The following is a 24,255-nucleotide window of genomic DNA, read 5'->3' as shown; positions in this document are numbered from 1 at the left end:
ACGAAAAATCATGGAGGTTGTGGAAGTGAGTAGGAACGAACGAAGCGCATACGGATGTGGGTGCCATTATTTAATCCATGGTGGTCACCACCCCTGTTGGTTAAAGTCCCAGCGAAACAGACCGTGTAGTATCCGTGGTTCCGTGGTTCTACGATTCCATCGAACCATGGACAGTATCAAACGCAACTACTTCGCTTTAACGTTCCAATCAAGAAAATCATACATAGATAATATATGTATGATCGTTATCCCATCTACGATAACCGACTAACAATTTGATAATATTATTAAAACGAGGAAAAATATTTTCTTCTTGTAATTAAATCATCGTTCTACGAAAACTGACGCTAGTTGGCGCTAATACTAAACTCTAGAAGAGAGTATGTTTGTCCGTCGCAAGGCGGACGGATCGTTCGTTTGCGTCGTACAAACAGATGCTGAAGTTACCTGCAGTCTCGTGAGCACGAAACAAGCATTGGAAGCTAAATTCGTATGCACATATAGGAAAGGTATGGTGTACTTTACCTTGCAGTTGTGATTCAGTTGCAAAAGCAAAGAAAGAGGAAAAGGGAGAATGAGAGAAAGAAAAAAAGAAAGGGAGAGAGAGAGAGAGAGAGAGAGAGAGAGAGAGAAAAAGAAATATCTACAGATCTCTGTCAGTTCGAACGAACAAGTTCGCCTTTGTTGTTTGTTCTTTCGATCGGTCGGAGGTCGGCTTAAGTGCAGGATCTGATTTCTCTTGACGTTTAAGAACGAACGCTAATTATTCGACGAATTACACCATTACCGAAGTTTCGCCACCCGCAGCACGAGGATCGAGTACCAAGCGAAACGTTCTCGGATAGTTCGTAGACTCGTTACGTACATTTCACGTTGAGTATCAAATCGAATTTCTGCGGTCGTGCACAAATTCAAATTACTTTCGCGAACTTCTTGCGAGCGATCACTAAATCGACAGATAACGACGACGACGGCCTCCCATTTTTCTTTCCATTTCTTTTAACTTTCTTCTTTCTTATGTGATATATATATATATATATATATATATATATATATATCGGATCAGCGATAATAGGAAAGAGAAAAGGAGAGTAGAAAGAGAGATTAGACGGTCGAGCGAGTTAATGAAATCGGACGAAACTGGATCCGAGATTAACGAGCATGAATATCTCGAGTAAGCGCATTAATATGCGTTTTCCCGTAGTTTCCCAAGAGTTAGGTTTAATCCGGGCAATTATGTAAGAAATATGTGAACGGTAGATGTTACGAGTAGATAGAGATCGGTCATTAAATTTTCCCAAGATGGCGAGTAGGTATGTAAGTCGCAAGCGATTTTCTTCTGCTTACCCTTCGGAAAAGACCAAGGAAAAGTGAGAAAGGTTGAATGAGAGGAAGAGAAAGGGTGTAACGGGGAAAATTCCGTGCCATTAAGCAAACGCGGGACAACGAGATGTAGTTTTAAAGAGTAAGAGAGACAGAGACAGAGAGAGAGAGAGAGAGAGAGAGAGACAAAGAGAGTGCTACATAAACTGCATTCACGGCCATTGCTCGCGAAAGAAACGACGACGCACATTCAGGATAATAACGTTTGCTCATGGTCGCGTTGGATAATGCGCTTTTTGCATGATACTAAGCGTTCTTAATCGTCCCGAGATAAACGAGGCCACGTTAATACACGTATATCTTTGCATACTAAATGCCGAAAGAGGATTTATGAAAAGATCGGAGAGAACGATATTAAAAGTACGAAAGGACTCTTTCGTATTTTTTCCCATTTTCGTAAGAAAGAAAAAGGAGAAAAAAAAAGAAGAAAGAAAAAAAAAAGAAAAAGGTTCAAACGAATTGATTGAATTTCGTTTGAATATTTCTTAAAGAAGTCGAAGATGTAACCCTGACGACGATGACGAAAACGTGTCTACTACTTTTCTATCCAACTACTTTTATCCAATAGGGCTAACATAAACTTAAGAGATTTAATCGTGTAAGTCAAACATATCGAGCACATCGGTACTTGAATTCGCATCGGTAAACTATTAGGCAAACATCCTAAACGAATCGTCAAGTTTGTATCAACGTACACATACGTATCAAAACTTTCAGACGAGACCGTTAGGAATTTCGTTTGTACGATGGTCGCTTTCCGTTTTCTCACGAACGCGATTCGAGAAGATTGTAATTAACGTTCCTGGGACCTAGAACACTTTGCAACGTCGTCGACTAAACGAATTACTTTGGAAAATAATCAGTCTAAGTCTTGGAAAAAAGGGACGTTAAAAATATTCGATAATTCAAATTAGAAATGATGGATTAAAATATAAATATGTTCATGGACGGGCAAACGTACGGTCTGTAAGTTACGTCGAATAAAATATGGAAATATCGATTGAATAATTAAAAGGGGAAAAAAAAAAGAAAAAAAAAAGAAAAATAAAAAAGAGGAAGAGTACAAAAAAAAAAAAAAAAAAAAATCCGGGAAAACGTAACAAACGTTCGTCCGTTATTCGATACCAAATAACGATACAAAATACGTACATGTCCCCAAGGTATAAAAAGTTTCCACGTGATTTCTCTAATCTCATACACATGTAACCGAAGTAAGGGAAACAATTCATATTACCAAAGTCGACACAATTAAATGCAATTCAATAATCAACCGTTCTGATTTCGCAAAGCATTTCCATGAATGCGTATGCTTTAGAAAGCAACCGGAATATGTTCGTTAATAGCAGAAAAGGACGAAAGAGAACTTCACAAGGAATATGAGAGAATGAGTACGATAGATGGAGGAAGTGAGTTGCATGTACAGCATCTTCCAGACGTGCCAACCGTAATTGCGAGCGGTGATGTCGTCTCGCGTTACAAGATAATTCGGAAAGTTCTCTGGTAGTAAGCGAGAAGACGGGTGAAGATAAGAGGAACCGAGGTAGAGATGGGAGGGTGGATAGAGAAAGTAGATGATGTCAGAGGAGGGATAGAAACTGCCAGAGGGATAGAAAAGAGGGTAGAGAGAAAGAGAGAGAGAGAGAGAGAGAGAGAGAGAGGAGGAGGAAGAGGAGGATAGTAGATAGAGGATAGAAATTTGCATCTACACGACGCAGCCCGTATAATGGAATTAAAACGAGGTGGCGGTGCAATTAGCTTCCTAACTAATTCTACAGACGAGTGACACGCTGCCTGTATATGAGTGAGTGCGTACGTGCATGCATGCATGCATGCATGCATGCATACATGCGTGCGTGCGTGTCCGCATTTGTATGTGTCCGCGTATTGCATCTCGTTGAAAAAGAGATACACGTCCTGTTACCGAATTGCTCGTACCTATGGGCCGTGATCTAGAAAAACTTGGAATACACGCCGTTATCGTCGAATGATAGAATAAAACGACCATCGAAAAGAGTTATCGACGTTTCTATAAAACACGGTACTGACTGATTGCCGTGCGTTAATTAAAACCCAAGTGAGATATCTTCCGAGAACAATACAACGCCAACGGAGATCGATAAAATGAAATGAATTATCAATAAATTATCTTGGCGCTTCGAGTAATCGATATCTTTATACGAAGCAATTTCGATCAACAAAGGAGATACGATTGAAATAGAATCGATGAGAAATCAAGTTATTTGTGATCGACTACGGTTTAACATGATATTTTTCGATTTCAAAGACCCAAGGAACATGTAGATGCGCGAATACGGCTTACCGCGTATAATAGAGCTCCCGGCCGTCTACGTAGCAGATTAACCCGAGCGTCTAGTAATGAACTAGTTACAAGCAGATAAGGCTCAAGGTACTGGTCGTGGTAGATGAATCGGTGAAGGTGATACACTGGAAAAGGTAGCGAAAACGGTGTAAGCTTAAAGCAGAGAATACGGTATACCTGAGAAGACGAAGAAATCAAATTGAAATGTATTACTCGATTCGTCAACGCAATACAACGATTCAATCGTCCGATTGATAAATTGATGTTTTTGTTATTTTTTTTTCTTCTTCTTCTTCTTTTTTTTTTTTTTGTTAATTCTTTCTTTCTTCTTTTCTTCTTTTTCCCTTTAAATCCTTCGACAATTTTCTAACCTTTTTCACTCGTACCTAGAAATTTTCTATCGACAAAAGGAAAACGTATTGCATAAACGAAGCATCGTTCGATGATCGGCTATGTCGCAGCTTGTGTATGTACTTTGTGTCACGTTTCTATCGTCACCGTGCGCGTTTAGGTCGCTCACCTACTTTGTCTCTCTCTCTCTCTCTCTCTCTCTCTCTCTCTCTCTCTCTCTCTCTCTCTCTCTCTCTCTCTCTCTCTCTCTCATAAGGGTAGACTTTGTAAACAGAGTGCTACCGCACCGATAGATAATAGGTACGTACTACGAGCCAGATTGAAAGGGTCTCGACCGGAAGAGAGAGAGAGAGAGAGAGAGAGAGAGAGAGAGAGAGAGAGGCTAGGACGTTGCATGTCGCCGAAGGATCGGTGCTTGTCCCCGTGTAATTGCAATACACATTATCCAGACTCTCTCTCTCTCTATCTCTATCTCTCTCTCTCTCTATCTCTCTCTATATATTCATGAATTGTGACAAGCGAACCAACCAATCGTGTAGTACCTACGCGTCTTCCAGTCATATCTCTCTCTCTCTCTCTCTCTCTCATTCTCTCTCTCTCTCTCATTCTCTTCTTTTCTCCAAAGTAATCCGTTGCGCTGTTATATACGCGAGAGGTCGTTTGAAGCAATTAAGTGTTTCCTCTCTATCCTTCTTCCCCGAATGTCATGACAATGAACGTAATAGTTTCGGAAGAAGACGCACGTCGCTTGTCACTCCTTTGACAACAGGTCGACGTCTCTGATGGATAGGAATCTTTAGATGGTTCTGAGATCAGATAATAGTAAGACGAGGAAAGAGAGAAGGAGAGAGAGAGAAGGAGAGACAGTAGTGGTGTGTAGGCAGGCATCAGAGATATTACCTAGGTAGAAGCGTGAACAGGGCATGGAGGTGATCTATTATCAGCCTCGCGTGTAATCGGGCAGGCTTCAAGCGCGAACATAAACACAGACACGCGTGTACCATCGGCGTGATTAATCTCGATTAATCTCGTGCCTAAGGAAACTTCAGAGGCCTTGCGAAGCGAAATTCTCAAGGAAAAGTGTACTGCCACCAAACGAATACGCGAAGCAAAACGTTAATCGTGACTTACTCTCTCTCTCTCTCTCTCTCTCTCTCTCTCTCTCTCTCTCTCTCTCTCCTTTCTTTCTATCTCTCTTTCTCTCTCGCCGTCTTCTATGTAACAAACGTTTCCGGTAAATTTGTAAGATGGACGAGCGTTAGACGAACCGAGTTGTTTCGAAACACATCCATGTGTATACGAGTTGGTACGCTTGTACGCCGTGTTACTCCTCTATCGACGAGAGACGTATCGCCCTGGGACACGTTGCAACTTTAATACGATATCAAGTATGGAGCACGGAAGAGCGTCATAGCGACGGGGATAAAGGTCGTCGTTTCGAGGATCGGAGAGTTTCTCCACGAAAGCGTATTAGCCGGCGGCTTCTCCCAAGACCTCTTCTTCCTTCTCTTCCCCCTTCTCTACTCTCCTCCTTCTTCTTCTTCTTCTTCTCTTCCTCCTCCTCCTCCTCCTCCTTCTCCTCTTCCTCATCTACTCTCTTCGTAGCTTTCTATCTTCTCTCTGGTATCCACGCGAACTAGAGATTCTCTTATCATCCTCTTTCGATTGCAACGATATTGCTATGCGATATCTTTTATGAATACATAGTCGATCGACTCTAATAACGATTGACAGGGTTCAAAGTTTATCCAAATTTTTCATAGGATTGCGTCTATTTTGTTACAATGAAAATAATTCGCTTCTCCGTTCGAAATCACTTCGTATGCACTTTCTTTACGTTTTTCCTCCTCCTCCCTCCTCTCCTCCTTCTTCTCGTTTCATACACGTGGCTCGATAAAAAAAGAAAAGACAAATATGAAAGAAAGGAAAGGAACACAGGGAAACGGACGGTAGGAAACATGCAGACCTCCCATAGCATGTTTGATCTCGTCTCGCTTTCTCGATTTTCCCAAGAACCCAAGGTCCTTTTATGCAAACGCTCAAAGAGAATGCTGTGTTTTTTTTTTTCTCGTACTTCAGCCCTGCGACGAGTGACTCGAATAATGGGTAGAAGGAAACGGAGAGTCGGAGGAATAGGGGAGGAACAGTGTAAGGGGTTGAAAAAAGAGAAAGAAAAAGATGAAAAAAGGAAGACAGAAAACAAGAGAGAAAGAGTGAATAAATTCATTGCTCGTGTCTTGTACGAATAAACAATATAATATATATATATATATAATACAAAATAAAATAAACAATAATAATTAGCAACAATAAGAAGTATAAAAGAAGTACTTAAATGAAAGGAATGATATGCTTACAGAGAAAATTATTATACGTAAAAGACAAGATATGATACAAAAAAATTTTTATATATAGACTAAAATAAAAAAAGAGAGAGAGAGAGAGAGAGAGAGAGAAAAAGTGAGAGAAGAATAAAGAGAGAAAGTAAAAAAAGAAAAAGAAAGGAGACTTCTCATGGGACGTTGGCTGGTACATTCGTAACGGTTGGAATACTTTGTACTCCGGACTATCTTTTCAGTAGAACGTACATATGTATGTATACGTAGCCATGTATAATACATCATATCTATATCATGCATGGACGTGAACTCGCGTCTAGAGCATGCCACGTTTCGGGTAGAGCATCGAAACAAAACAGAGTGGGTAAGTAAGAGAGAGAGAGAGAGAGAGAGAGAGTGAGAGAGAGAGAGAGAGATAGAGAGAGAGAGAGAGATAGATAGATAGATAGATAGATAGATAGATAGAGAGAGAGAAAGAGAGAGAGAGAGAGAGAGACAGAGAAAGAGATAGAGAGACAAGAGGCTCGTTTCGCATGCACTTTGCATCCACGGTGCATAATTCGTGCCGTTCGAGAGGGTCAACCCCCATAGCGTCCACGATGTTTCCCGATCGATGGTACTCATCGATCACCCATCCAACCCATCCAACCCATCCAACCCATCCAACTACCGCTATCCGGTGAACTTCGCAACGCGCCTATGTGCGTGCCGTACGTGCTAATTATACGCTTGTCAGAGTATCCCCTCCTTTACGCGGAAATCTCTACGCTCGGGAAACACCGTTGTCCTTGTCCTTCGATATTTATGGCTAGCCCTCTTTTACTTCGAGAGTATAATCAATCCTCCCTTATGACCTCTCTCTCTCTCTCTCTATCTCTCTCGAATATGTGAAATTCTTCGTTGAAAGGGAGGGAAAATATTTGTATAACCTAACCCTTATTCCCAGAGAAGTTAGTATCGGCTTCATCGATGAAACCGGCTCGATGACATTGATCGAAATTATGGAAAATACGTAGCGGCTTTGAAATCGAGGTCGTGGCTTGAAATTTATGCTCGAAATGTGATCGAGCGGTGTCCCGATTGCTTCATCCTTTCTTTTTCTTTCTCTTTTTGTTTTTACTTGTTTCCTTTTTATTTTTAATTTGCCGATATTCATCAAGAGAAGTAGCACGTTAGCTTCTACTACGTTAGCTTTTCGCCGGAAACTATTCGGTCGGGTCTGTTCGAAATCGGTACTCTTGATGGTCGATAGTGAATTTAATCCGATATCGATTAAATGCCGGCAGCCGAAAAAACGAATAAGAAAATTCGTTCGGGAAATGGAAGCTTTCGAATCGTAATTAGGGCCTGCAAAGGGATTTAATCGAATAAGAAGAATAAGAAGAAGAAGAAGAGTAAGAAGAAGAAGAAGAAGAAGAAGAGTAAGGAGGACTATATGTTTTTACATTCCAAGAGTGAAAGAATTCTCGATGGGAATCTTTTCTTTCTTCTCTTGTTATCCGTACGGTAGCACAAAAATATTACCGGCACGCTTTCCTCACCGACAGTGACACATTCTCTCGCAATAAAGGGCATCGAAGATTTTCAAGTCTCGGCGCGATATTGTCGATAAATCCTCTCGTTTGCATTCACCGAGTGCCGCGTATTGTTGCCGTCTTATAATATTTATCATCAGATATATACTACTCGAGTAATGTAAGAGAATGCGGCAAAGTAGAAAAATAATCGAGTGAATGGAATAACAAAACGTACATACATAATACTCAAATAATTATTGTTTCCAGTAGGTTTTCGTACTTAAGTATACCCATCGACATAATCCCCTAGTTTATTGTAAACTATATACGTATATATATATATATATATATATATATATATCTTTCTCTATCTCTCTCTCTTTCTCTCTCTCTCTCTCTCGTTCTCTCTTTTTATCTCATTCGAATGACCATCCTAAAAGATACTACCGTCGACGTTACGAAGAGGGAAGAGGAGGAATACGTAAAATGGGTGGAGAAGATCGCGGCGAAATGATAGGTCACGTCTCGAATTATTGCCATTCACCTTAGGGAACGCATGCTACATGTAGCCGGGTGTTCCGGATACTCGTGTAGTTACACTTCGATAAAATATAGGGAGGTAAAGTGGCCGGCCTTAATTGTAAAACGGAAGTCGTGTTATCGATCGACGACAGCGAGCCGAGTGTCTATAGAACGCGAAACAGTGCAAATTTCCGAGAGGGCTCTTCGAATCTAGAGAATCGGAGAAAGAGAGATAGAGAGAAATAGAGAGAGATTTTTAGAGAGAGAGAGAGAGAGAGAGAGAGAAATGGTCGAACGTTAGATCGTCTCTCTTTAACAAATAGTATAGAACGATCGATTTAAACGCTAACGGGGTTGGAGTTACGTGCCGCTATAATCGACGTTTATATTGAACGGATGAGATCATTTCCCGTGAATTCGATCCTTCGATCTCATAACTCGTAAGGTGGTTGCTTTAAAAGCAATATCTTAAATGATCGAATAAGAATTGTCATAAACAATATTCCGATTAAAATGTGCGCTTACACGAACGTGAATGTTCTCGCGCGTAAAAAAAAAACTTTGCAATTGTTTTCGTGCAATTGCGATTCGTTTTTATTGACGATCTTATCTAATTTTCATATTTGAAATTTGATTAAACAATTTCTTTTTATATAATTATAATGAAATAAATAATAAATATTGTGTTATTTGAAGGATTAGTGATATCTGACATCAAGTGTTTTTCATATCGCGCAGTTGTGTTCATATTCTGTACTTAGGGGAACAACAAGTTTGCGTAAGTAAAAAAAAAATGAGAGAAACAGAGAGAGAGAGAGAGAGAGAGAGAGAGAGAGAGAGAGAAAGGGAGAAAGGAAGAAAGAGAGAGCGAAATGGAGAGAGAAGATTATTCGCAATTAAGTAAACAGAAACCACTCGAATTTGATCGAGATCGATCGATTCCCGATTCTCTCTCCCTATCGTTGCTACTATCAATCGAGGTTGGATTAGCGAGGTAACGCGTACGATTATCGGAAGGAACTTGTTGGCAGTATTGATTAATTAACGCGCCGATTAATCGAATACCATCCATGCCGTCCTATATTTAACGCTATGCACTCGACGCAAATGATGAACTTGATCGGTCAGCTTCTCTCACAAGTTCTACTAAGTGATATTCTATTAATACTTTACCCCTAGTAAAAGCTTAACATAAATAAACTGATCGTTACGTTAATGTGTTTTTAAAACATAGTGTAAATTGACACGACGACGGAGAAATATCACGACATGAGAGATTTAACATCGGTATCCTCAAAAAACATTGTAAATTATCTGCGATATTTAAACACGAAAGGACATATCTTACTTATAGGCTCACGTTCGCTTCACGTTATCTGAAATATCATTTTTAAGAATACGAGAATAAATGAAATAAACAATCATTGTTTCTTTCTCTCTTTCTTTTCGAAGGAAAAAAAAAAAAAAAAAAAGAAAAAAAACCAATAAATCTTTTCCATCAACGAAAATGTCTCTACAATGTCAGTGTCTCAACGGATGCGTTAAAACAATACACCGAACATAATTTCTGTCAACTTATTAAAAGTTACGTACAGTTTTGATAACGCTCATTTTCATAACTACGGTGGTAGGACGAGCTCATCGTCCGTGACTCGTAATTTTCAGGATGCACCCGAGAGAAAGACTTTAGGGGGTGCGATACGAGACGAAACGAGACGACAGGAAGGGAGGGAGAAAGAGAAGGGATGGAAGCGAGAGTAAGGGAGAATCAACGTTACTACTACTAGCCACTACCGACGGTTTTGAAAGCTCCTACAAAAAGTTACCTTATTAGTAACTCAATCATATCGGTCGAGGGCAGCCATAAAACTACGCTAACTTTTCTCGTATATCGTCGGAAAATATCGGTAGGCAGTCGTAATGAAGTTGGTCGTAAATGCGAAACGACGAGAAACCGATAAGGAAGGTTGCCCGCGAAGGGCCAAAGTACAATGAAACTAACGAAAGTTTTTCTCCTCGTAGAAATTCCCTGACTGCTTGTAAACACTTTCCAAGAGCTTACTTCTTGTTACTAAGTCGAACAATGAAAGAGAAACGTTCTGATAAAAATATCAAGAAATTTCAAATTATAATAAGGGATTTGTTATTTCCGAAAGAAAGTAACTACACGTGAATGAACAATTATTTCTTTAAAATGCAGTTGGAATGGACACAGAAAAAAAAGAAAAAAAAAAAAAAAAAAAGAAAAAAAAATACAACATCATCGTAAAAGGTGAAATAATAATTTTGTAAATTCGCCAAAAACGAATTTCACGCGACACGATGAATTAGAAGAGCCAGTCTCCTTGGATATAAATTCTCTTCAAACATGAAAATGCTGACGTCTATAATTCTTCATTCGTAATGTCTTCCACTTCATATCGGCCAGTGTTTTTCAATGAACGAAGAACTACAGCAACGTATTTCGACCATAAAAACGACCACTGTGATCCCGCGGAATGAGAGATACTCTGAGGGTAGGAATATATTTCACAAAAGTCCATTGAAACGTTACACCGTGTCATAGAGGGTTAGAATGATTTGTTACCTGATTTTTTTGAATAACCACGATCGATAGTATCTTTGTCAAAATTATTCCACGGCCCAATTATAATCAACAAAAAATTTCCAGACTGTATCTGGATCGATAATAATCAAATTAATTTGTACCTTTAGGCGGTGATGATAAACAATAATTGTTTTTTTTTGGAATATTCGACTTTTATTGCATTTTCATCTATTACCTTTGTCGTGTCTACACGTGAATCAATCAAAAAAAATTGTGAGGGATGGAGGGGGAAGGGGAAGGGGGGGGAGGTAAAAAAAAGCTAGCAACCGCATAAATGAAACGAGCTTTTCCGGATCATTTTTGACCTGGTTTCTCGTGATAAGAGGAACGTGAATACACGAAAATACAATGAACTCGTTGGTAGGAGACAAACAATTGTACCGTATAAAAATCGTTAAGCCTTTGAAGTTACGCATTTTCCGAGAAAACAAGAAGGAAAAAAAAAAAAGAAAAAAGAAAGAAAAAAAAACCAAAAAATACAGGAGAGAAGCGAAAACTAGGGGAAAAAAGTTTAGGTTCGTTAGATTCGTAAAACGGACGAGCACGCTATCGCGCAGTTCAATAAAGCCAGCAATTCGACGTACGTCCGTTTTTTCTAGTATATCCATCGCGAAAAAAAAAGTCAATCGAAGTAACGTCGTTGGGCAAAACGTATCGCGCCTACATTTGACGAACGATAGATATAAATTTGTACGATCTTTTTGGCTCGTACATTACGTGAGAATTCTCTCTCGCACGGTTGTCCATTCGAATTTCCACGAAAAAATCTTCATCCTTCTCGCGTGAAACAAACAACTCCATTATATATCACTCCGCATGGATGCCATTACGTACTCGTGCGAGTCGAGAATCGAGAGGAAACGAGAACTAACGAGAAGTTATACGAGAGAAGAAACAAAAAACAAAAACAAAAAAAAAAAAAAAAAAAACACATAATAAAAATCTCTAAAAATCTGGATTGAATGGTGGAAAAAAAGATAATGGGCGGTAGTACGAGTAGGATGGAAAAAGAAAAACCATTTAACGTTTACTCAAAAAAATAGTATCGCGCTTGTATGCATCACTGTCGGAAAACCAATCCTCTTGTTCGCATATTTTCCTTTTATTTTATTTTTTAATTTTCTTTTTTTTTTCTTCTTTTCTCTTCTTTTTTTTTTCTTTTTTTTTTTTTTTCTTCTTCGTAACCTTCGTCAGAAGAAACTCAGGAATAAAATGATACTCGTCGATTTTTCAATAGACTTCATCGTCTCTCTTTCCATCATGTATTTTTTTTTTTTTTTATCTCTCACCCATTACCATTACTTATTCCCCCGCAACGGATTTCAAATCGAATCGAATCGTATCGAATCGCGATCACGTCAAAGGGTTTGTGTCTATCTAGAAAAATTTTCAACGTGATACCGGCGAACTATGTAGTTACATACATACGTAGTACGTAAGTTACTTGCGCTCGATAAAATGGAGAAAAGACGGTTCTCTAATCCCCTAGCTCTACGAACGAGCATTGGCGTGTTATAAAGATCCGATTACATGGGTGCACCTTGTATCTACGAAGGGTGGTAGATTTCTATAACGTTACCCGCGAAAAAGAGTCAAGAGTATTGCGCGAACCCGTATCGTCTTTTCGAAACTGAAACCTATAAAATTCTATGTCGATGGTTGTTAAATGTATCGCCGACATAAATACGATCGAGGTACCTTCATACTTTTCTACGAAACGCACACGTTTTAGTGCGGACGAACGATTTACGAGTATGCACTTGACGCTGTCACCACTACTACAAATAGATACGTCGTTTTACGTTGCAACCTCCTAGCAACGTATACGGCAAAGTAGGTAGCGCAAATTTTTCTCTGAAAACGCTTCTTGAGAGTCTTCGCGATATTTCATCGTAAAGATGGAAGGTCAAATCCTTGAATTTGAAACGGAGCGAACGACGATAAGAAAAGTTCTGGTGGAATTCTGCGAATAACAAAAAAAAAAAAAAAAACAAAAAAAAAACATATGAAAACAGGAAGAGCAATAATAGATACGTAAGTACGTATTTATATATAATGTTACGATGAAGCATCAACTAACGATGACAACAAACAGATCATTTTTATAAGAAATCCTAGGCGATATGCGTAATCAACCTAAATGCGTAATCAACCTTAAATGCATAATCAACTTTTCGAGATAAACATTTGATTTTCAAAATTCACTATCAAATAAAATTACTAAAAGAGCACGGCGACAACGCGTGTAAACCATCATGGCCATGTGTGTTCGTAAAAAAGAAAAAAAAAGAAAAAGAAAAAAAAAGGATAGGCAGAGATGAAGGGAAAACGAGAGGGAGGGAGGGGAGGGAGGGAGGGGAGGGAGAGAGAGAAAGTAAAGGAGAATGGGGGCAGGGAGAGAAAGATAGAGAGAGAGAGAGAGAGAGAGAGAGAGAGAGAGAGAGACAGAGAGAGGCCGGAAAAAAAAAGAGAAGAAAAAGTCGGGGCAAAGCGTCGACAAGTTACCTTTGAGCCTTGACGATCGTGCTTGCCGAGCGAGCTTTTCCACTCGTGCGTATTTTTGTTCCTGCGCTTTGCGCTCCTTCGCTCCCTTCCCTTCATCTCCCTTTTCTTTTTTCATTTGCACGCGTGTACACACGCAGGTCGCCGCGGTAGAGACGCGGGCTTTCGCTTCAGCGCGACTTTCAGCATACGGCCGCGAGCAACAAACTTTAATTAGCCAGGGCTCAACGGCAGGGACGAAATCGACCGTTCATCGCACCTGTAATTTTCGAGTTTTTTCCCGACGAGATACTATGTCCTTCTATCTCTCTCTTTCCCTCTCTCTCTCTCTCTCTTTCTCTTTTGTATCTCTATATTTCGAGTTATTTCACTCTTTATGTACCTTTCTCTCGTTCCTCGCGACGGACCACGAAAAGTCCGACACTGGAACATCACCATCGGCCTGCCGCGCTTTGCCCATATTTTTTCACCACTTCTCCATCTACCCTTCCCTCTTTATCAACGTCCGCTCAAAGCCGCCGGCAGGAAAAACTCAATGCGCCGCCGCAAGTTTTGAGTCTATACTCCCTCTCTCTCTCTCTCTCTCTCTCTCTCTCTTTTTCTCTCTCTTTTTCTCTTTCTCTCTCTCCTCTCTTTCTCTATGCCATTGCGTCTAACTCGAAAGTGTGGAAAGAGAAGCGTGAAGCGAACATGAGTTTGAGAGAAAAAGAGAGAGAGAGAGAGAGAAAGAGAGAGATAGAGAGAGAGAGAGAGAGAGAGAGAGAGAGAGAGAGATGGATAGCATAGGGATAGTACGGATATCGAGCTTCAAAGCGTTGCATCCATCCTTTCATCGCCCGACACTTCGCTCATATTCGGTTTTTTAAAAGCTCCGGATCTCCCCACTCTACGTTTATCCTGCGTTTTTCAACCCCCAACTGTTTCCTCCCTGCCGTTTCATCATTCCTATCAACCTAAACGTTCCTTCCGCCATCCTTCGCTTCTTCCTATTCCCAAACCGCTTCGTCAACGGCCTACCATTATCCTCGCTCTCTCACGACCATACTATCCCTGAAACTTTTATTCCATCGAAAACCAAAGCAACAAATCCAGGGAAAACGCGTTGCACGCTCCATAGCTCGCTTTCATCACAGTGCAACGCATTAAAACATAAAACGATGAGACGATAATAAATAGAAATTGCTCGGATCTTTCTAACGATAAGGAAGATATCGCCGCGATCGGTTTACATCATGATCGAATACACATATTCTTTGTTTATGGGCGAAAAGATTTGATAGGAGAGAGAAAGAAAGAAAAAAAAGAAGAAGAAGAAAAAGAAAAAAGGAAGCAAAGAATTAGAAAAAATGAGAAAAAGAAAGAAGAGGATAGAAGAAGAAAAAAAATGGAGAGTAAACGTCGTGAGATTCGTGGAAAAGAAAATATACGGGTTGTAAGACAGAAAAGGACGGATATACACGTTAGGTGCGAGGGAGGAAAAAGAAGGGTCGGATAAGTGTCGCCAGCGAGTCTCTTTCTTTATTTCTCTCTCTCTCTTTCTCTCTCTCGCTTACTCTTTTTTTCTTTTTTCCCGCGGAAAAGGAAAGAACGCGTTTACAAATTACGCGCAGTCTGAGGCGACTTAGGGAGTTTCAGACTTTTAATTACTCCGTACGAGAGTCGTTCTCGTTTTCTCTTTCTCTCTCTCCCTCTCTCTCTCTCTCTCTCTCTCTCTCTCTCTCTCTCTGTCTTTCTCTCTTTCTCTCTTTCTCTTTCTCTTTTCCTCTATTCGCCGTTTACTCTCTATGACTGGCGCACGTTCTCTCTTTCGGATAGCTCTTCCTACCTCACTCGTACCTACTTCCAGTATTTCAATTCCGCAAGAGAGTTCCGACTTTAATATAAAAGGAAAGCCCGATTCTCGCTTCTTCCTAAGCGGTGCCGCCGCTTGCCGTCTCTCTAACATTCAATCCCAAGCCCCGACCCCAACCCCAACCTCGAGTCGCACTTACTTATCCACCTAGCTACGCTACCAACTAAGTTGCCAGCACCTTTACGCGCTCTGATTCCTTTTATACTGATTTGCGACCAAGACATCTATCATTCTCGGATGATCGAAGCATTTGAAATTATAAAATTTCGTCGATAGTTTCCTATCGATATTTCTTTTATATATACTTAATACGATAGAGATAAAAACAGACGAACAAGCGAATACTTCTTACAGGTGTATTACCATATATTTTCCATTTATCAGAGTCGATGGAAACTTTGCAAAGCGAACAAACATAACGATTAAAATTCCTAGTTCGAACATCTAGTATCCAAGCATGATCTTTACTTATCCCATAAACCGTGAAGCTTTACGATCGTGGCAAAGTTAATGTAAGCGCTACGTGAACGTACATATGTATACATAATATGTTAGTAACATCGATCGGCAAAACAAATTCTATTTTAAAATCGGACCAGTTAATCGTTGATTTTTTTTTAATAATTTACTACTACGGGCGGCGTATCGATGAAAATGACGACTATTATTATATTATACAGAGCCATACAATTTCGTTATCGCGATGTGAATTATCGATCCCGCATACTATACACAAAACTCCCTTTCTCTTTTTCTCTCTTTTTCTTTTTCGATTCGCGACGACAATACGCACGCGTTCCTCGTTAAAATGCTTAATGTTCTACCAATGGATTTTCAACGTTGACTCGCTCTCTCTCTCTCTCTCTCTCTCTCTCCCCCTTTCTCTTTCTCTCTTCCAACGTGTCTGACGTTGAAATAAAAATCGTTAAGATTCTTACGAGGACGTGTGTTTCCCTTAGTCGTTACCCGTGCCGTAGTACGAGTAATTCAACGTAATTAATCGCGAGGCGCCGATAAGCACGAAAAATGCAAAAGGGAGAGGAGAAAATGTGGGAGGAAAGCGACGGCAGTGGCACGCAATGTGCGGTTTGATCTCTATTATCAGAAACGCCTACGTCTACTTGCCGTTGATTTCTGCGCTCTCGTAAATCTTTACTATTTCCGTAACTATTATTAAACTATTCCCGTTAAACTGGTCCTTTACTGGTTATTTTTATGGGAAGAAGAAAAAAAAAAAAAAAAAAAAAAAAAAAAAAAGAAAAAAAGAAAACGGAAGAAAAAGAAAAGAAAGAAAAAGAAAATGGAAAAACATGAGTGGATAGATTATATTACGTAAAGGTGAAAGTGTCGAAAATGTTTGAAATAAGAGTGGAAGAAGAATATAAGAGGAATTGACATGCTAACGAATAAGTTATACGAACTAAACGCGATGATCAAAAAATCGTTGAAAAAAAATTGAAAAAGAGAGAGAGAGAGGAGAGAGAGGAGAGAGAGAGAGAGAGAGAGAAAATAAATTAGGTCGACACACACGGTAGAAAGTAAATACGTATTCTACACCTGTTCATCCTCGCTATTTCCAAGATTCTCGGTTTCTTGTCGAGTTTTCCCCGACGGTAAGCCACGATCGAACGTTCGGTCGACAGTGATAAATGTTGTGTCAGCGTCGGATCGGGTCGGGTCGGATCGGATCGGATCGTAGCAAAAAGTACGTATTATTTTGCGCCGTGGTCCGTTCTGCAAAGTGGCAAAAGGATTCTCGCAGGAACCCAAGGAGATGATACGTTCGTTCGAGGTACCAAAGAAAATTGCTGAATTTCTCGAATATCTTTGCGGCTTCGTCGAACCAAATGATTAGTATAAAACGTTTTGCATACATATATATACATATATATACATATATATATATATATATATGAACAACGGAAAAAGAGAAAGCGAGAGAAGAAGTCGTAAAAAAGAGAAGAAGAAAAAAAATAAAAGAAACGCCACTCACGACATAACACACGAAAGAGAATTTTTCTACGAAAAATATGCCACACGCACCTATCGAGAGGATCGACGTTAGCGGAGTGTCATGTGCGCATTAATATCGTGAATAAATATTTATACGTGCACTCGTGACTGCTAGTACTACGTCAGGTGCAATACATTTAACTTGCGTTTCTTTCGTCCCTATCTAGTCAACGATTTTAAAGTCTAGACAGAAAGAGAGAAAGAGAGAGAGAGAGAGAGAGAGAGAGAGAGAGAGAGAAGTGCTTATTTGCAAAAAGACTTCCAAATGTCGTCTCTTATTTATTTCATACATTTATCTGACAAATATATGCGACCTCGATAAAATATATATATATATATATATACATGTACATATATTTAGGTACGAAAGAGGAATCGACCATTGTATTATTGGAAAATTTCACATGTAGCGATTACATTTCCATTGAGTTATTGCGATATAATCGATAACGATTCTCCGGCTCGAATGTCAAAAGTTCACGTTCTGTATTTAGGTTACGATAATATAAGTCGTTACCTCAAGAAATCGTTCGTTATCGAATTATCGAAACTCCGCTTGGACTGTTAGGATCATAACCTTATAATTTTCATACTCCCTATTATTCGAAGAACAATCTCTCAACAATTTCTCTTTTACCCCCTCGCGAAATTTGCCGCAATCATATTTTGCTATAGTTACGAATCGTTGGAATTCGAAGGGAAATCGATTCTCCGTGTTCCAAAGTTCGAACTTAATTCGACGGTTCGTTTCTACGAACTGAAAGAACGAGCAGTTGTCGAGATATCTCGTTTGATTTACATTATGCGCCGTTATAGGTCCACTTAAAAGGCACATATGTATATAACGGAGTAAGGTAAAAGAAAGAAAGAAAGAAAGAAAGAAAGAAAGAGAGAGAGCGAATGTCGAGTGTAACGCTTAAAAAAATCATATCCGTTTGGTAAACACATTTGGTCCTTGACTTTAATAATGCACACTTTTTTACATATCTGCTTTCTATTATTGTTTTGAACGTGGCAAATTGAAAATCAAATTTCATCGTTAAAAGAAAATATTAACTTTCATAGAAAACGAAAAATTATGAGAAAGTAGCTCGTCTTGAGAAAAAGAGAGAGAAAGAGAGAGAAAGGGAGAGAAAGAGAGAGAGAGAGAGAGAAAGAGGAGAGAGAGAGAGAGAGAGGATACGAAAAGGAGAAAAAGGAAGGGAATAGAAATAGGAGCCGAAATTTATTGCTAATATTTTTCCCTTAAAAATGCACTGTGGTACGTGTATACGTGCAAGGCGAACATACAGAATCCAAGGAGCTTTCGTGCGCGGATGCACCGACATTTTTTTCCTTTCTTAAAGCAACTCGGTAGTCGAGGACCCTTGGAAGATACGAAGAGAAACACGAAGGTGAAATTTACGCCGATGCACGTGACACACGCGAAGAAAGTTATTCCGATAAAATTCAACTTCGTTTACGTCGAGATCTTCGTGCATTTTTACAAGCCAAAGATAAGCCTCCCTACGTTCGCCATTTACCATTTTCCTTCACATATCCTCATCGATCATTTTATTTGTTTATTCAAAACAAATTGAGACTTTTGACGAATTCAATCGATCCAGTCATTTACGATCAGTTTCATAAGTCTAACGAGAAAATCAACGAATAGATAATGAATGTCATCGCGATTAAATTTATCGCAGCTCAAGGTAAAACATTGATAAATTAGATGATACGTTTCAAGGATTTATCGAACAAAATGGAAAGGTCTAAATTTCTAAATATAAAGGACGTAGGCGTTGGCAGGGTCCTTAAACGGAAATAGGTATCCATGATCTTCGAGCGTAATCCCATGGAAGGAGAAGAAACTCGGAGGAAGAGACGATGAGTTTCACGGGGGTCTCGTGCTCGACATTATTGGATGCAGCGACCTCGGCTCGTCGACGAGAACGACCGTGTCGAATGCTCATGGAAAGCAGCCGTGACGCCACTGGCGCCTGTCCTTCTTCTTTCCATTTGTTCGTTCTTTCTTTCTTTCTTTCTCGCCATCGTCCTTGTCTTTTTACCATCGACAATGATAGAGAAAGAGAGAGAGAGAGAGAGAGAGAGAGAGAGAGAAGGAGGAAAAGGAAGAGGATAGAGCACAACGAGAAGAGAATTTTTAACAAAACCATCGAAAAATCACTCGTTTCGTTCGTACCCTCCGGAAAGAACGAAGACAGGAAAAAGAGAAAAAAAAATATAAAATAAAAAAACCAGCGAAACAAAAGACGAAGAAATTCCGGAAAATGGAATTCATTCTCTTTGTCTTTTCCTCTCACTCTCTCTCTCTCTCTCTCTCTCTTTCTCACTCCCCAACCTTTTGCTGCCCTTTCCCTCTGTCTGACGTTTTTTAATTAACTCGATCGTTCGAATCTGAGTGAAAATACGCGGACGAGAGGGCACTCGAAAGTTTTTCCAAATTGAACGCGGTGCCTGCATTGCGCGGGCATACGATACGTATAACCTCGAAACGAGATTCCACGTGCTTGTCGGCCGACCCATTTAAAAACAACGCCGAGCAAAAGAGGAAGCAAAAAAAAAAAAAAAAAAAAAAAAAAAAAAAAAAGAAGAAAAAAAAAGAAAAAAGAAAAGGAAAGGAAAAAAGAAGGAAAAAAAAACAAAAAAAAACAAGAAAGAAAACAAGAAAGAGGGGCAAGGGTTGAGTTTGGGTACGATCGATCGAAGGAGAGCGTATTTTTTCAGAGATCTCGACTTGTATTTCGGAGTAGCCCACTCTAAAAGTGAGTCTCTCGTTCGTTAACTGCGTCTTCGGACGTGGAAATTTGAATTACTGCCAACTCTCAACGAAGGGCGAAGAGAAAGGGAGAGAGAGAGAGAGAGGGAGAGAGAGAGAGAGAGAGGGTGGGAGGAAGAGAGAGGGAGGGAGGGAGGGAGAAAGAGAGAGAGAGAGAGAGAGAGAGAGAGAGAGAAAGAGAGAGAGAGAGAGAGAGAGAGAGAGAAAACTCTCAAATGCCTTTTTCTGAGACTCTTTCAGGTTGACGCGACCGAGGAGAAACACTTGTTGATCCGTACTATGGGATTGTGACCTTAAGTAGAGTACGTGAATTTGGATTAATTTGAACGAGTTTCTCTTAAAAAAAAAAAAAAAAAACAAAAAAAACAAAAAAAAAAAAAAAACAAAAAAAAAGGAAAAAACAAAAAAAAAGGAAAAAAAAAAAAAAATGGTCACGAATAATAATTTTTTCGTTTGTGTTTAAAATTAAAATTTAAATCTGTCCTTCCTTACTCCTGGTTAACATTTATTTATTTCTTTCTCTTTCTTTTCTTCTTTTTTTTTCTTTTTCTTTTTCTTTTTCTTACGTTTCACAGACAAACGAGCTGCACGACATAGCGACGAATCGATCATCACAACTTTTTATCTCGAGTGAATGAGTATATTATGCCAAAGGCTTCGATCTCAAGATCTCTCGACTAACAATAAGTTAAAGGTGAAAAGTCGAGTACGCGATCATTCGCGTGAGATTTCTTTCGGGATTTTAACGCGACGTAACGTTATGCGACGCGACACGCTGCACCAAATGGAAACCTGTATATGTGTATACGTAAGGGCGGATTGAGAAAGAAAAGGTAAGGTGCATACGCGTGCGCGAGCGAGCGAGCGAGAGAGAGAGAGAGAGAGAGAGAGAGAGAGAGAGAGAGAGAGAGAGAAAGAGAGAGAAAACTTTTATTCTACCAGACGAGAAACGCGAGAAATGTCGTATTAACGAGAAAGTTTAAGAGGTCGAGGCGTCCTAACGCGTATAAAAAAAAAAAAAAAAAAAAAAAAAAAAAAAAACACATAAAAAAAGGATGGAGCTTTCGTCGTGCCTGGAATAAAGTTCACAAATACAAATGTAACGAAAGTAGGTTACGTTGTAGTTGTTTAAAGGCTCGCCGTGGAAAACTAAAATAATTATTAAGATAAAAGAAAAGAAAAAGAAAAAAAAAAAAAAAGAAAAGAAAAGAAAAGAAAAGAAAAGAAGAAACTTTCGAGCAATGGAATTTCGAAAAGAATCGACTTCGTTGAGATAACCGAAGTGCAATAACAGATAAGTTCTCAAAAGTGAAATGATGATTCTTAAAATGTGTGTTAGAAACGTGCCTGAAATTCGGATTAATCGTGACCGAATGTACATTGATAAAGAATGAAGTAACATAATAATAAAAATCGAGAGAAAAAGAATAAACTCGAAAATACATTAGAAACGTTGAGGGACTATCGCTTAGGGACGGCGTACTCGTTATTTTCTACTCTTATCGGAATAATTATTGGCCAAGAGACGAACGTGCATTTCTAAGAAAATACTCTAGATTATCTCGACGCGTGATATACATTGTCACCCGTACATAGATCTCATAGTGTAAATACGATTATCCGAGAGGCATGATACGTGAATAACCTAAATCCTCTGACGAGGAAAATGGAAAAAGTAAAAAAAAAAAAGAAAAAAAAAAGAAAAAAAAGAATAAAAAAAAAAAGAAAGAAAGAAAGAAAGAAAAAAAGAACGCGTTTCCGTTAACAGTATATAATTATAAAGATTCATCACGATTTTTAGAGCAGATAATATACCGAAAGAAAAAAAAAAAAAAAAAAAAAAAAAAAAAAAAAAAAAAAAAACAATTAAATCGCCTCTCTCCTTCTTTTTCCCCGAGATGAGAGATGTTCGACTAAACGTGTACAACGAGTAAAAAAAAAAAAAAAAAAAAAAAAAAATTCCAAAATTGATTAATACCCACCTTTATTATCTTATAAAGTAATAACGACAAGCTTTTAAGACCGACGCAATATGGACGATGCACATCTCTTGACCGTAAAAATAAAAAAGAAATAAAATGGTAGAAAATATGTATTAAAAAAAAAAAAAAAAAAAAAAAAAAAAAAGAACGACTAACACGTTGCAATGACGGTAACGGTAAACGATTCTGCGAGCCCTTGAATGAACACACCGTCCCGTAACTTCACGCAGCAAGCTAAAGCTTTTTATCAAACCTCTCGACATAATTAATCACCGGTTAATTAACACGAGAGAGTCAAAAAGCAGTTAGCCACGTGTAACGCGTTACACTCGTAATGTCAACCTGTGGTCCGTTAGTTTAACCGAAGTTACATAAAACTATTTCCCAAGCTTGGACGATTTTTTTTTGTTTTTTTTTTGTTTTTTTTTGTTTTTTTTTTTTTTTTGTTTTTTTTTCTATGGTAAACATTTCGATATAATTTCTTTTTTTTTCTCTTTCGATCTTACGAATATATATATTAAAAAAAAAAAAAAAGACGTGACGAATCGAATACACGGAAGTCGTTATCTCCTTTAACATTTAAAAATAAATGTTTGCAAAAGATGGAACAAAAGATTTCTACGTACATATATATATATATATATATAGATATATATACACATGAAACAAACAAAGTATAGTAGTGCGTTCGTTATAGATTCCGCGAAAATAAATTCATCTTTAAATGCATCTTTAATCTCGCGGTGTTTTGATAATGGCAGACAATGGTAAAAGAGGAAGATAGGCGAAAATAGAAAAAAGAAAGAAAAATAAAACAAAAAATAAAGAAATAGAGAAAGAGAAAGAAAACGAGAAGAGGATGCTCATGAGGAGGATAGACGGAAAAGCGAACGAGGGAGAGAAGTTCGTATAGGAGATGATGGTGGGGATTCCAGTGAGGAGGAAAGGAGCGGCGAGCGTGGTGGGGGAACTCGTGCCGCGCGATAACCGTCGACCGAGGTGCAAAGCAGCCGCGAATTCGAAAGGCGGCCAGTTGCTGTCCGCGCGTCGCCGATGACGCGTCGCGAGAGTTTATCATCGAAGAATTTTATCGAGGTAAACGTCGTGCTTTACAAACGCGATGCATCGATCTTTACGAATAAAATAAATTGAAAATAATAAAATGAAGGAAAATAAAAGGGAATGACGACGACTCTTTGATCATTATGATCGTGCCATGACACATATGTTCTCGTATCAAACGAAATCGTATTTAAAATATATTAGTGTCGGTAGTGAGTGTGACATTTAAAAAAAAAAAAAAAAAAAAAAAAAAAAAATTAAAAAAAAAATAGTAAGAAAACAAATAAAAGAGAAAAGAAAAGAATAAAGAAATTAAATCAAAAAATAATCGCAACGATCAAGGGAGCCATTTGTTCGCGTTGTTGAAACTAAAAGTGACCGATGATATTTCTAAAGGATGAAGTTTAGTTTATTCCGAGAGACGATCTCGTTGGGAGATAAAACGAGATTACGAGGAAATAGAAATCTTCCTTGGTCTAAAGATCATTTCTAATACTTCAACGTGTCATCATACGCAATCGTGCGAATGGAATACACCACGCGACCTCTTTACTCTTCGCGAAATATCTCACGTACATACATACATCAAAACATACGTGACACGAAATGCGATATATTTTCTTCACGATAGCCGTTACGCAATGATCTTTTAGAGACCGACGCATCAGGCAAATTAAGAACACGGCGGAGCTTAAAGGTTCACGAGATAAGAGGAAACTAGCGCGCGAAGAGATAGGCTAACGATCTTTCTCTCTCTATCTCTCTCTTTTCTCTCTTTCTTTCTCTCTCTCTCTCTCTCTCTTTCTCTCTCTCTCTCTCTCTCTGTCTCTCTGTCTCCCTCTCTTGGGTGTGCCCTTCGCGGGATCGAGCAACGCACAAATCGATCTCTACGCGAGCAACGAGCAACGAGCCATGGAATCTTGTCCTCGACCACCGACGTCGCGTAATGAAATCCCATCCTCCACCCTCCTCCTCCTTCTTCTCCATCTCCATTTCCTTCTCCTCCTACTCTTTCTTCACTT

The 24,255-nt window shown here is 39.0% G+C and overlaps 2 protein-coding genes across 14 annotated transcripts in view; one reads left to right on the top strand and one right to left on the bottom strand.

Moving 5' to 3' along the window:
* Positions 1-24,255, bottom strand: part of LOC124947222 (E3 ubiquitin-protein ligase MYCBP2) — a 173,524-nt gene that overhangs the window by 121,253 nt on the left and 28,016 nt on the right. The window lies entirely within an intron of this gene.
* Positions 1-24,255, top strand: part of LOC124947229 — an 85,451-nt gene that overhangs the window by 37,647 nt on the left and 23,549 nt on the right. For 3 of the 8 annotated variants that reach the window (XR_007100351.1, XR_007100350.1, XM_047489093.1), the window contains exon 1: positions 22,940-23,266. The exons of the other annotated variants lie outside the window; for them this stretch is intronic. The gene's annotated coding sequence lies outside the window, so the exon portion shown is untranslated. Of the gene's footprint in view, positions 1-22,939; positions 23,267-24,255 lie in introns of those variants that run through there. 8 annotated transcript variants of the gene reach the window in all.

Source organism: Vespa velutina, chromosome 2 (assembly GCF_912470025.1).
Source record: "Vespa velutina chromosome 2, iVesVel2.1, whole genome shotgun sequence".
Classification (NCBI taxonomy): domain Eukaryota; kingdom Metazoa; phylum Arthropoda; class Insecta; order Hymenoptera; family Vespidae; genus Vespa; species Vespa velutina.
This window is presented reverse-complemented; position numbering and strand designations above follow the sequence as displayed.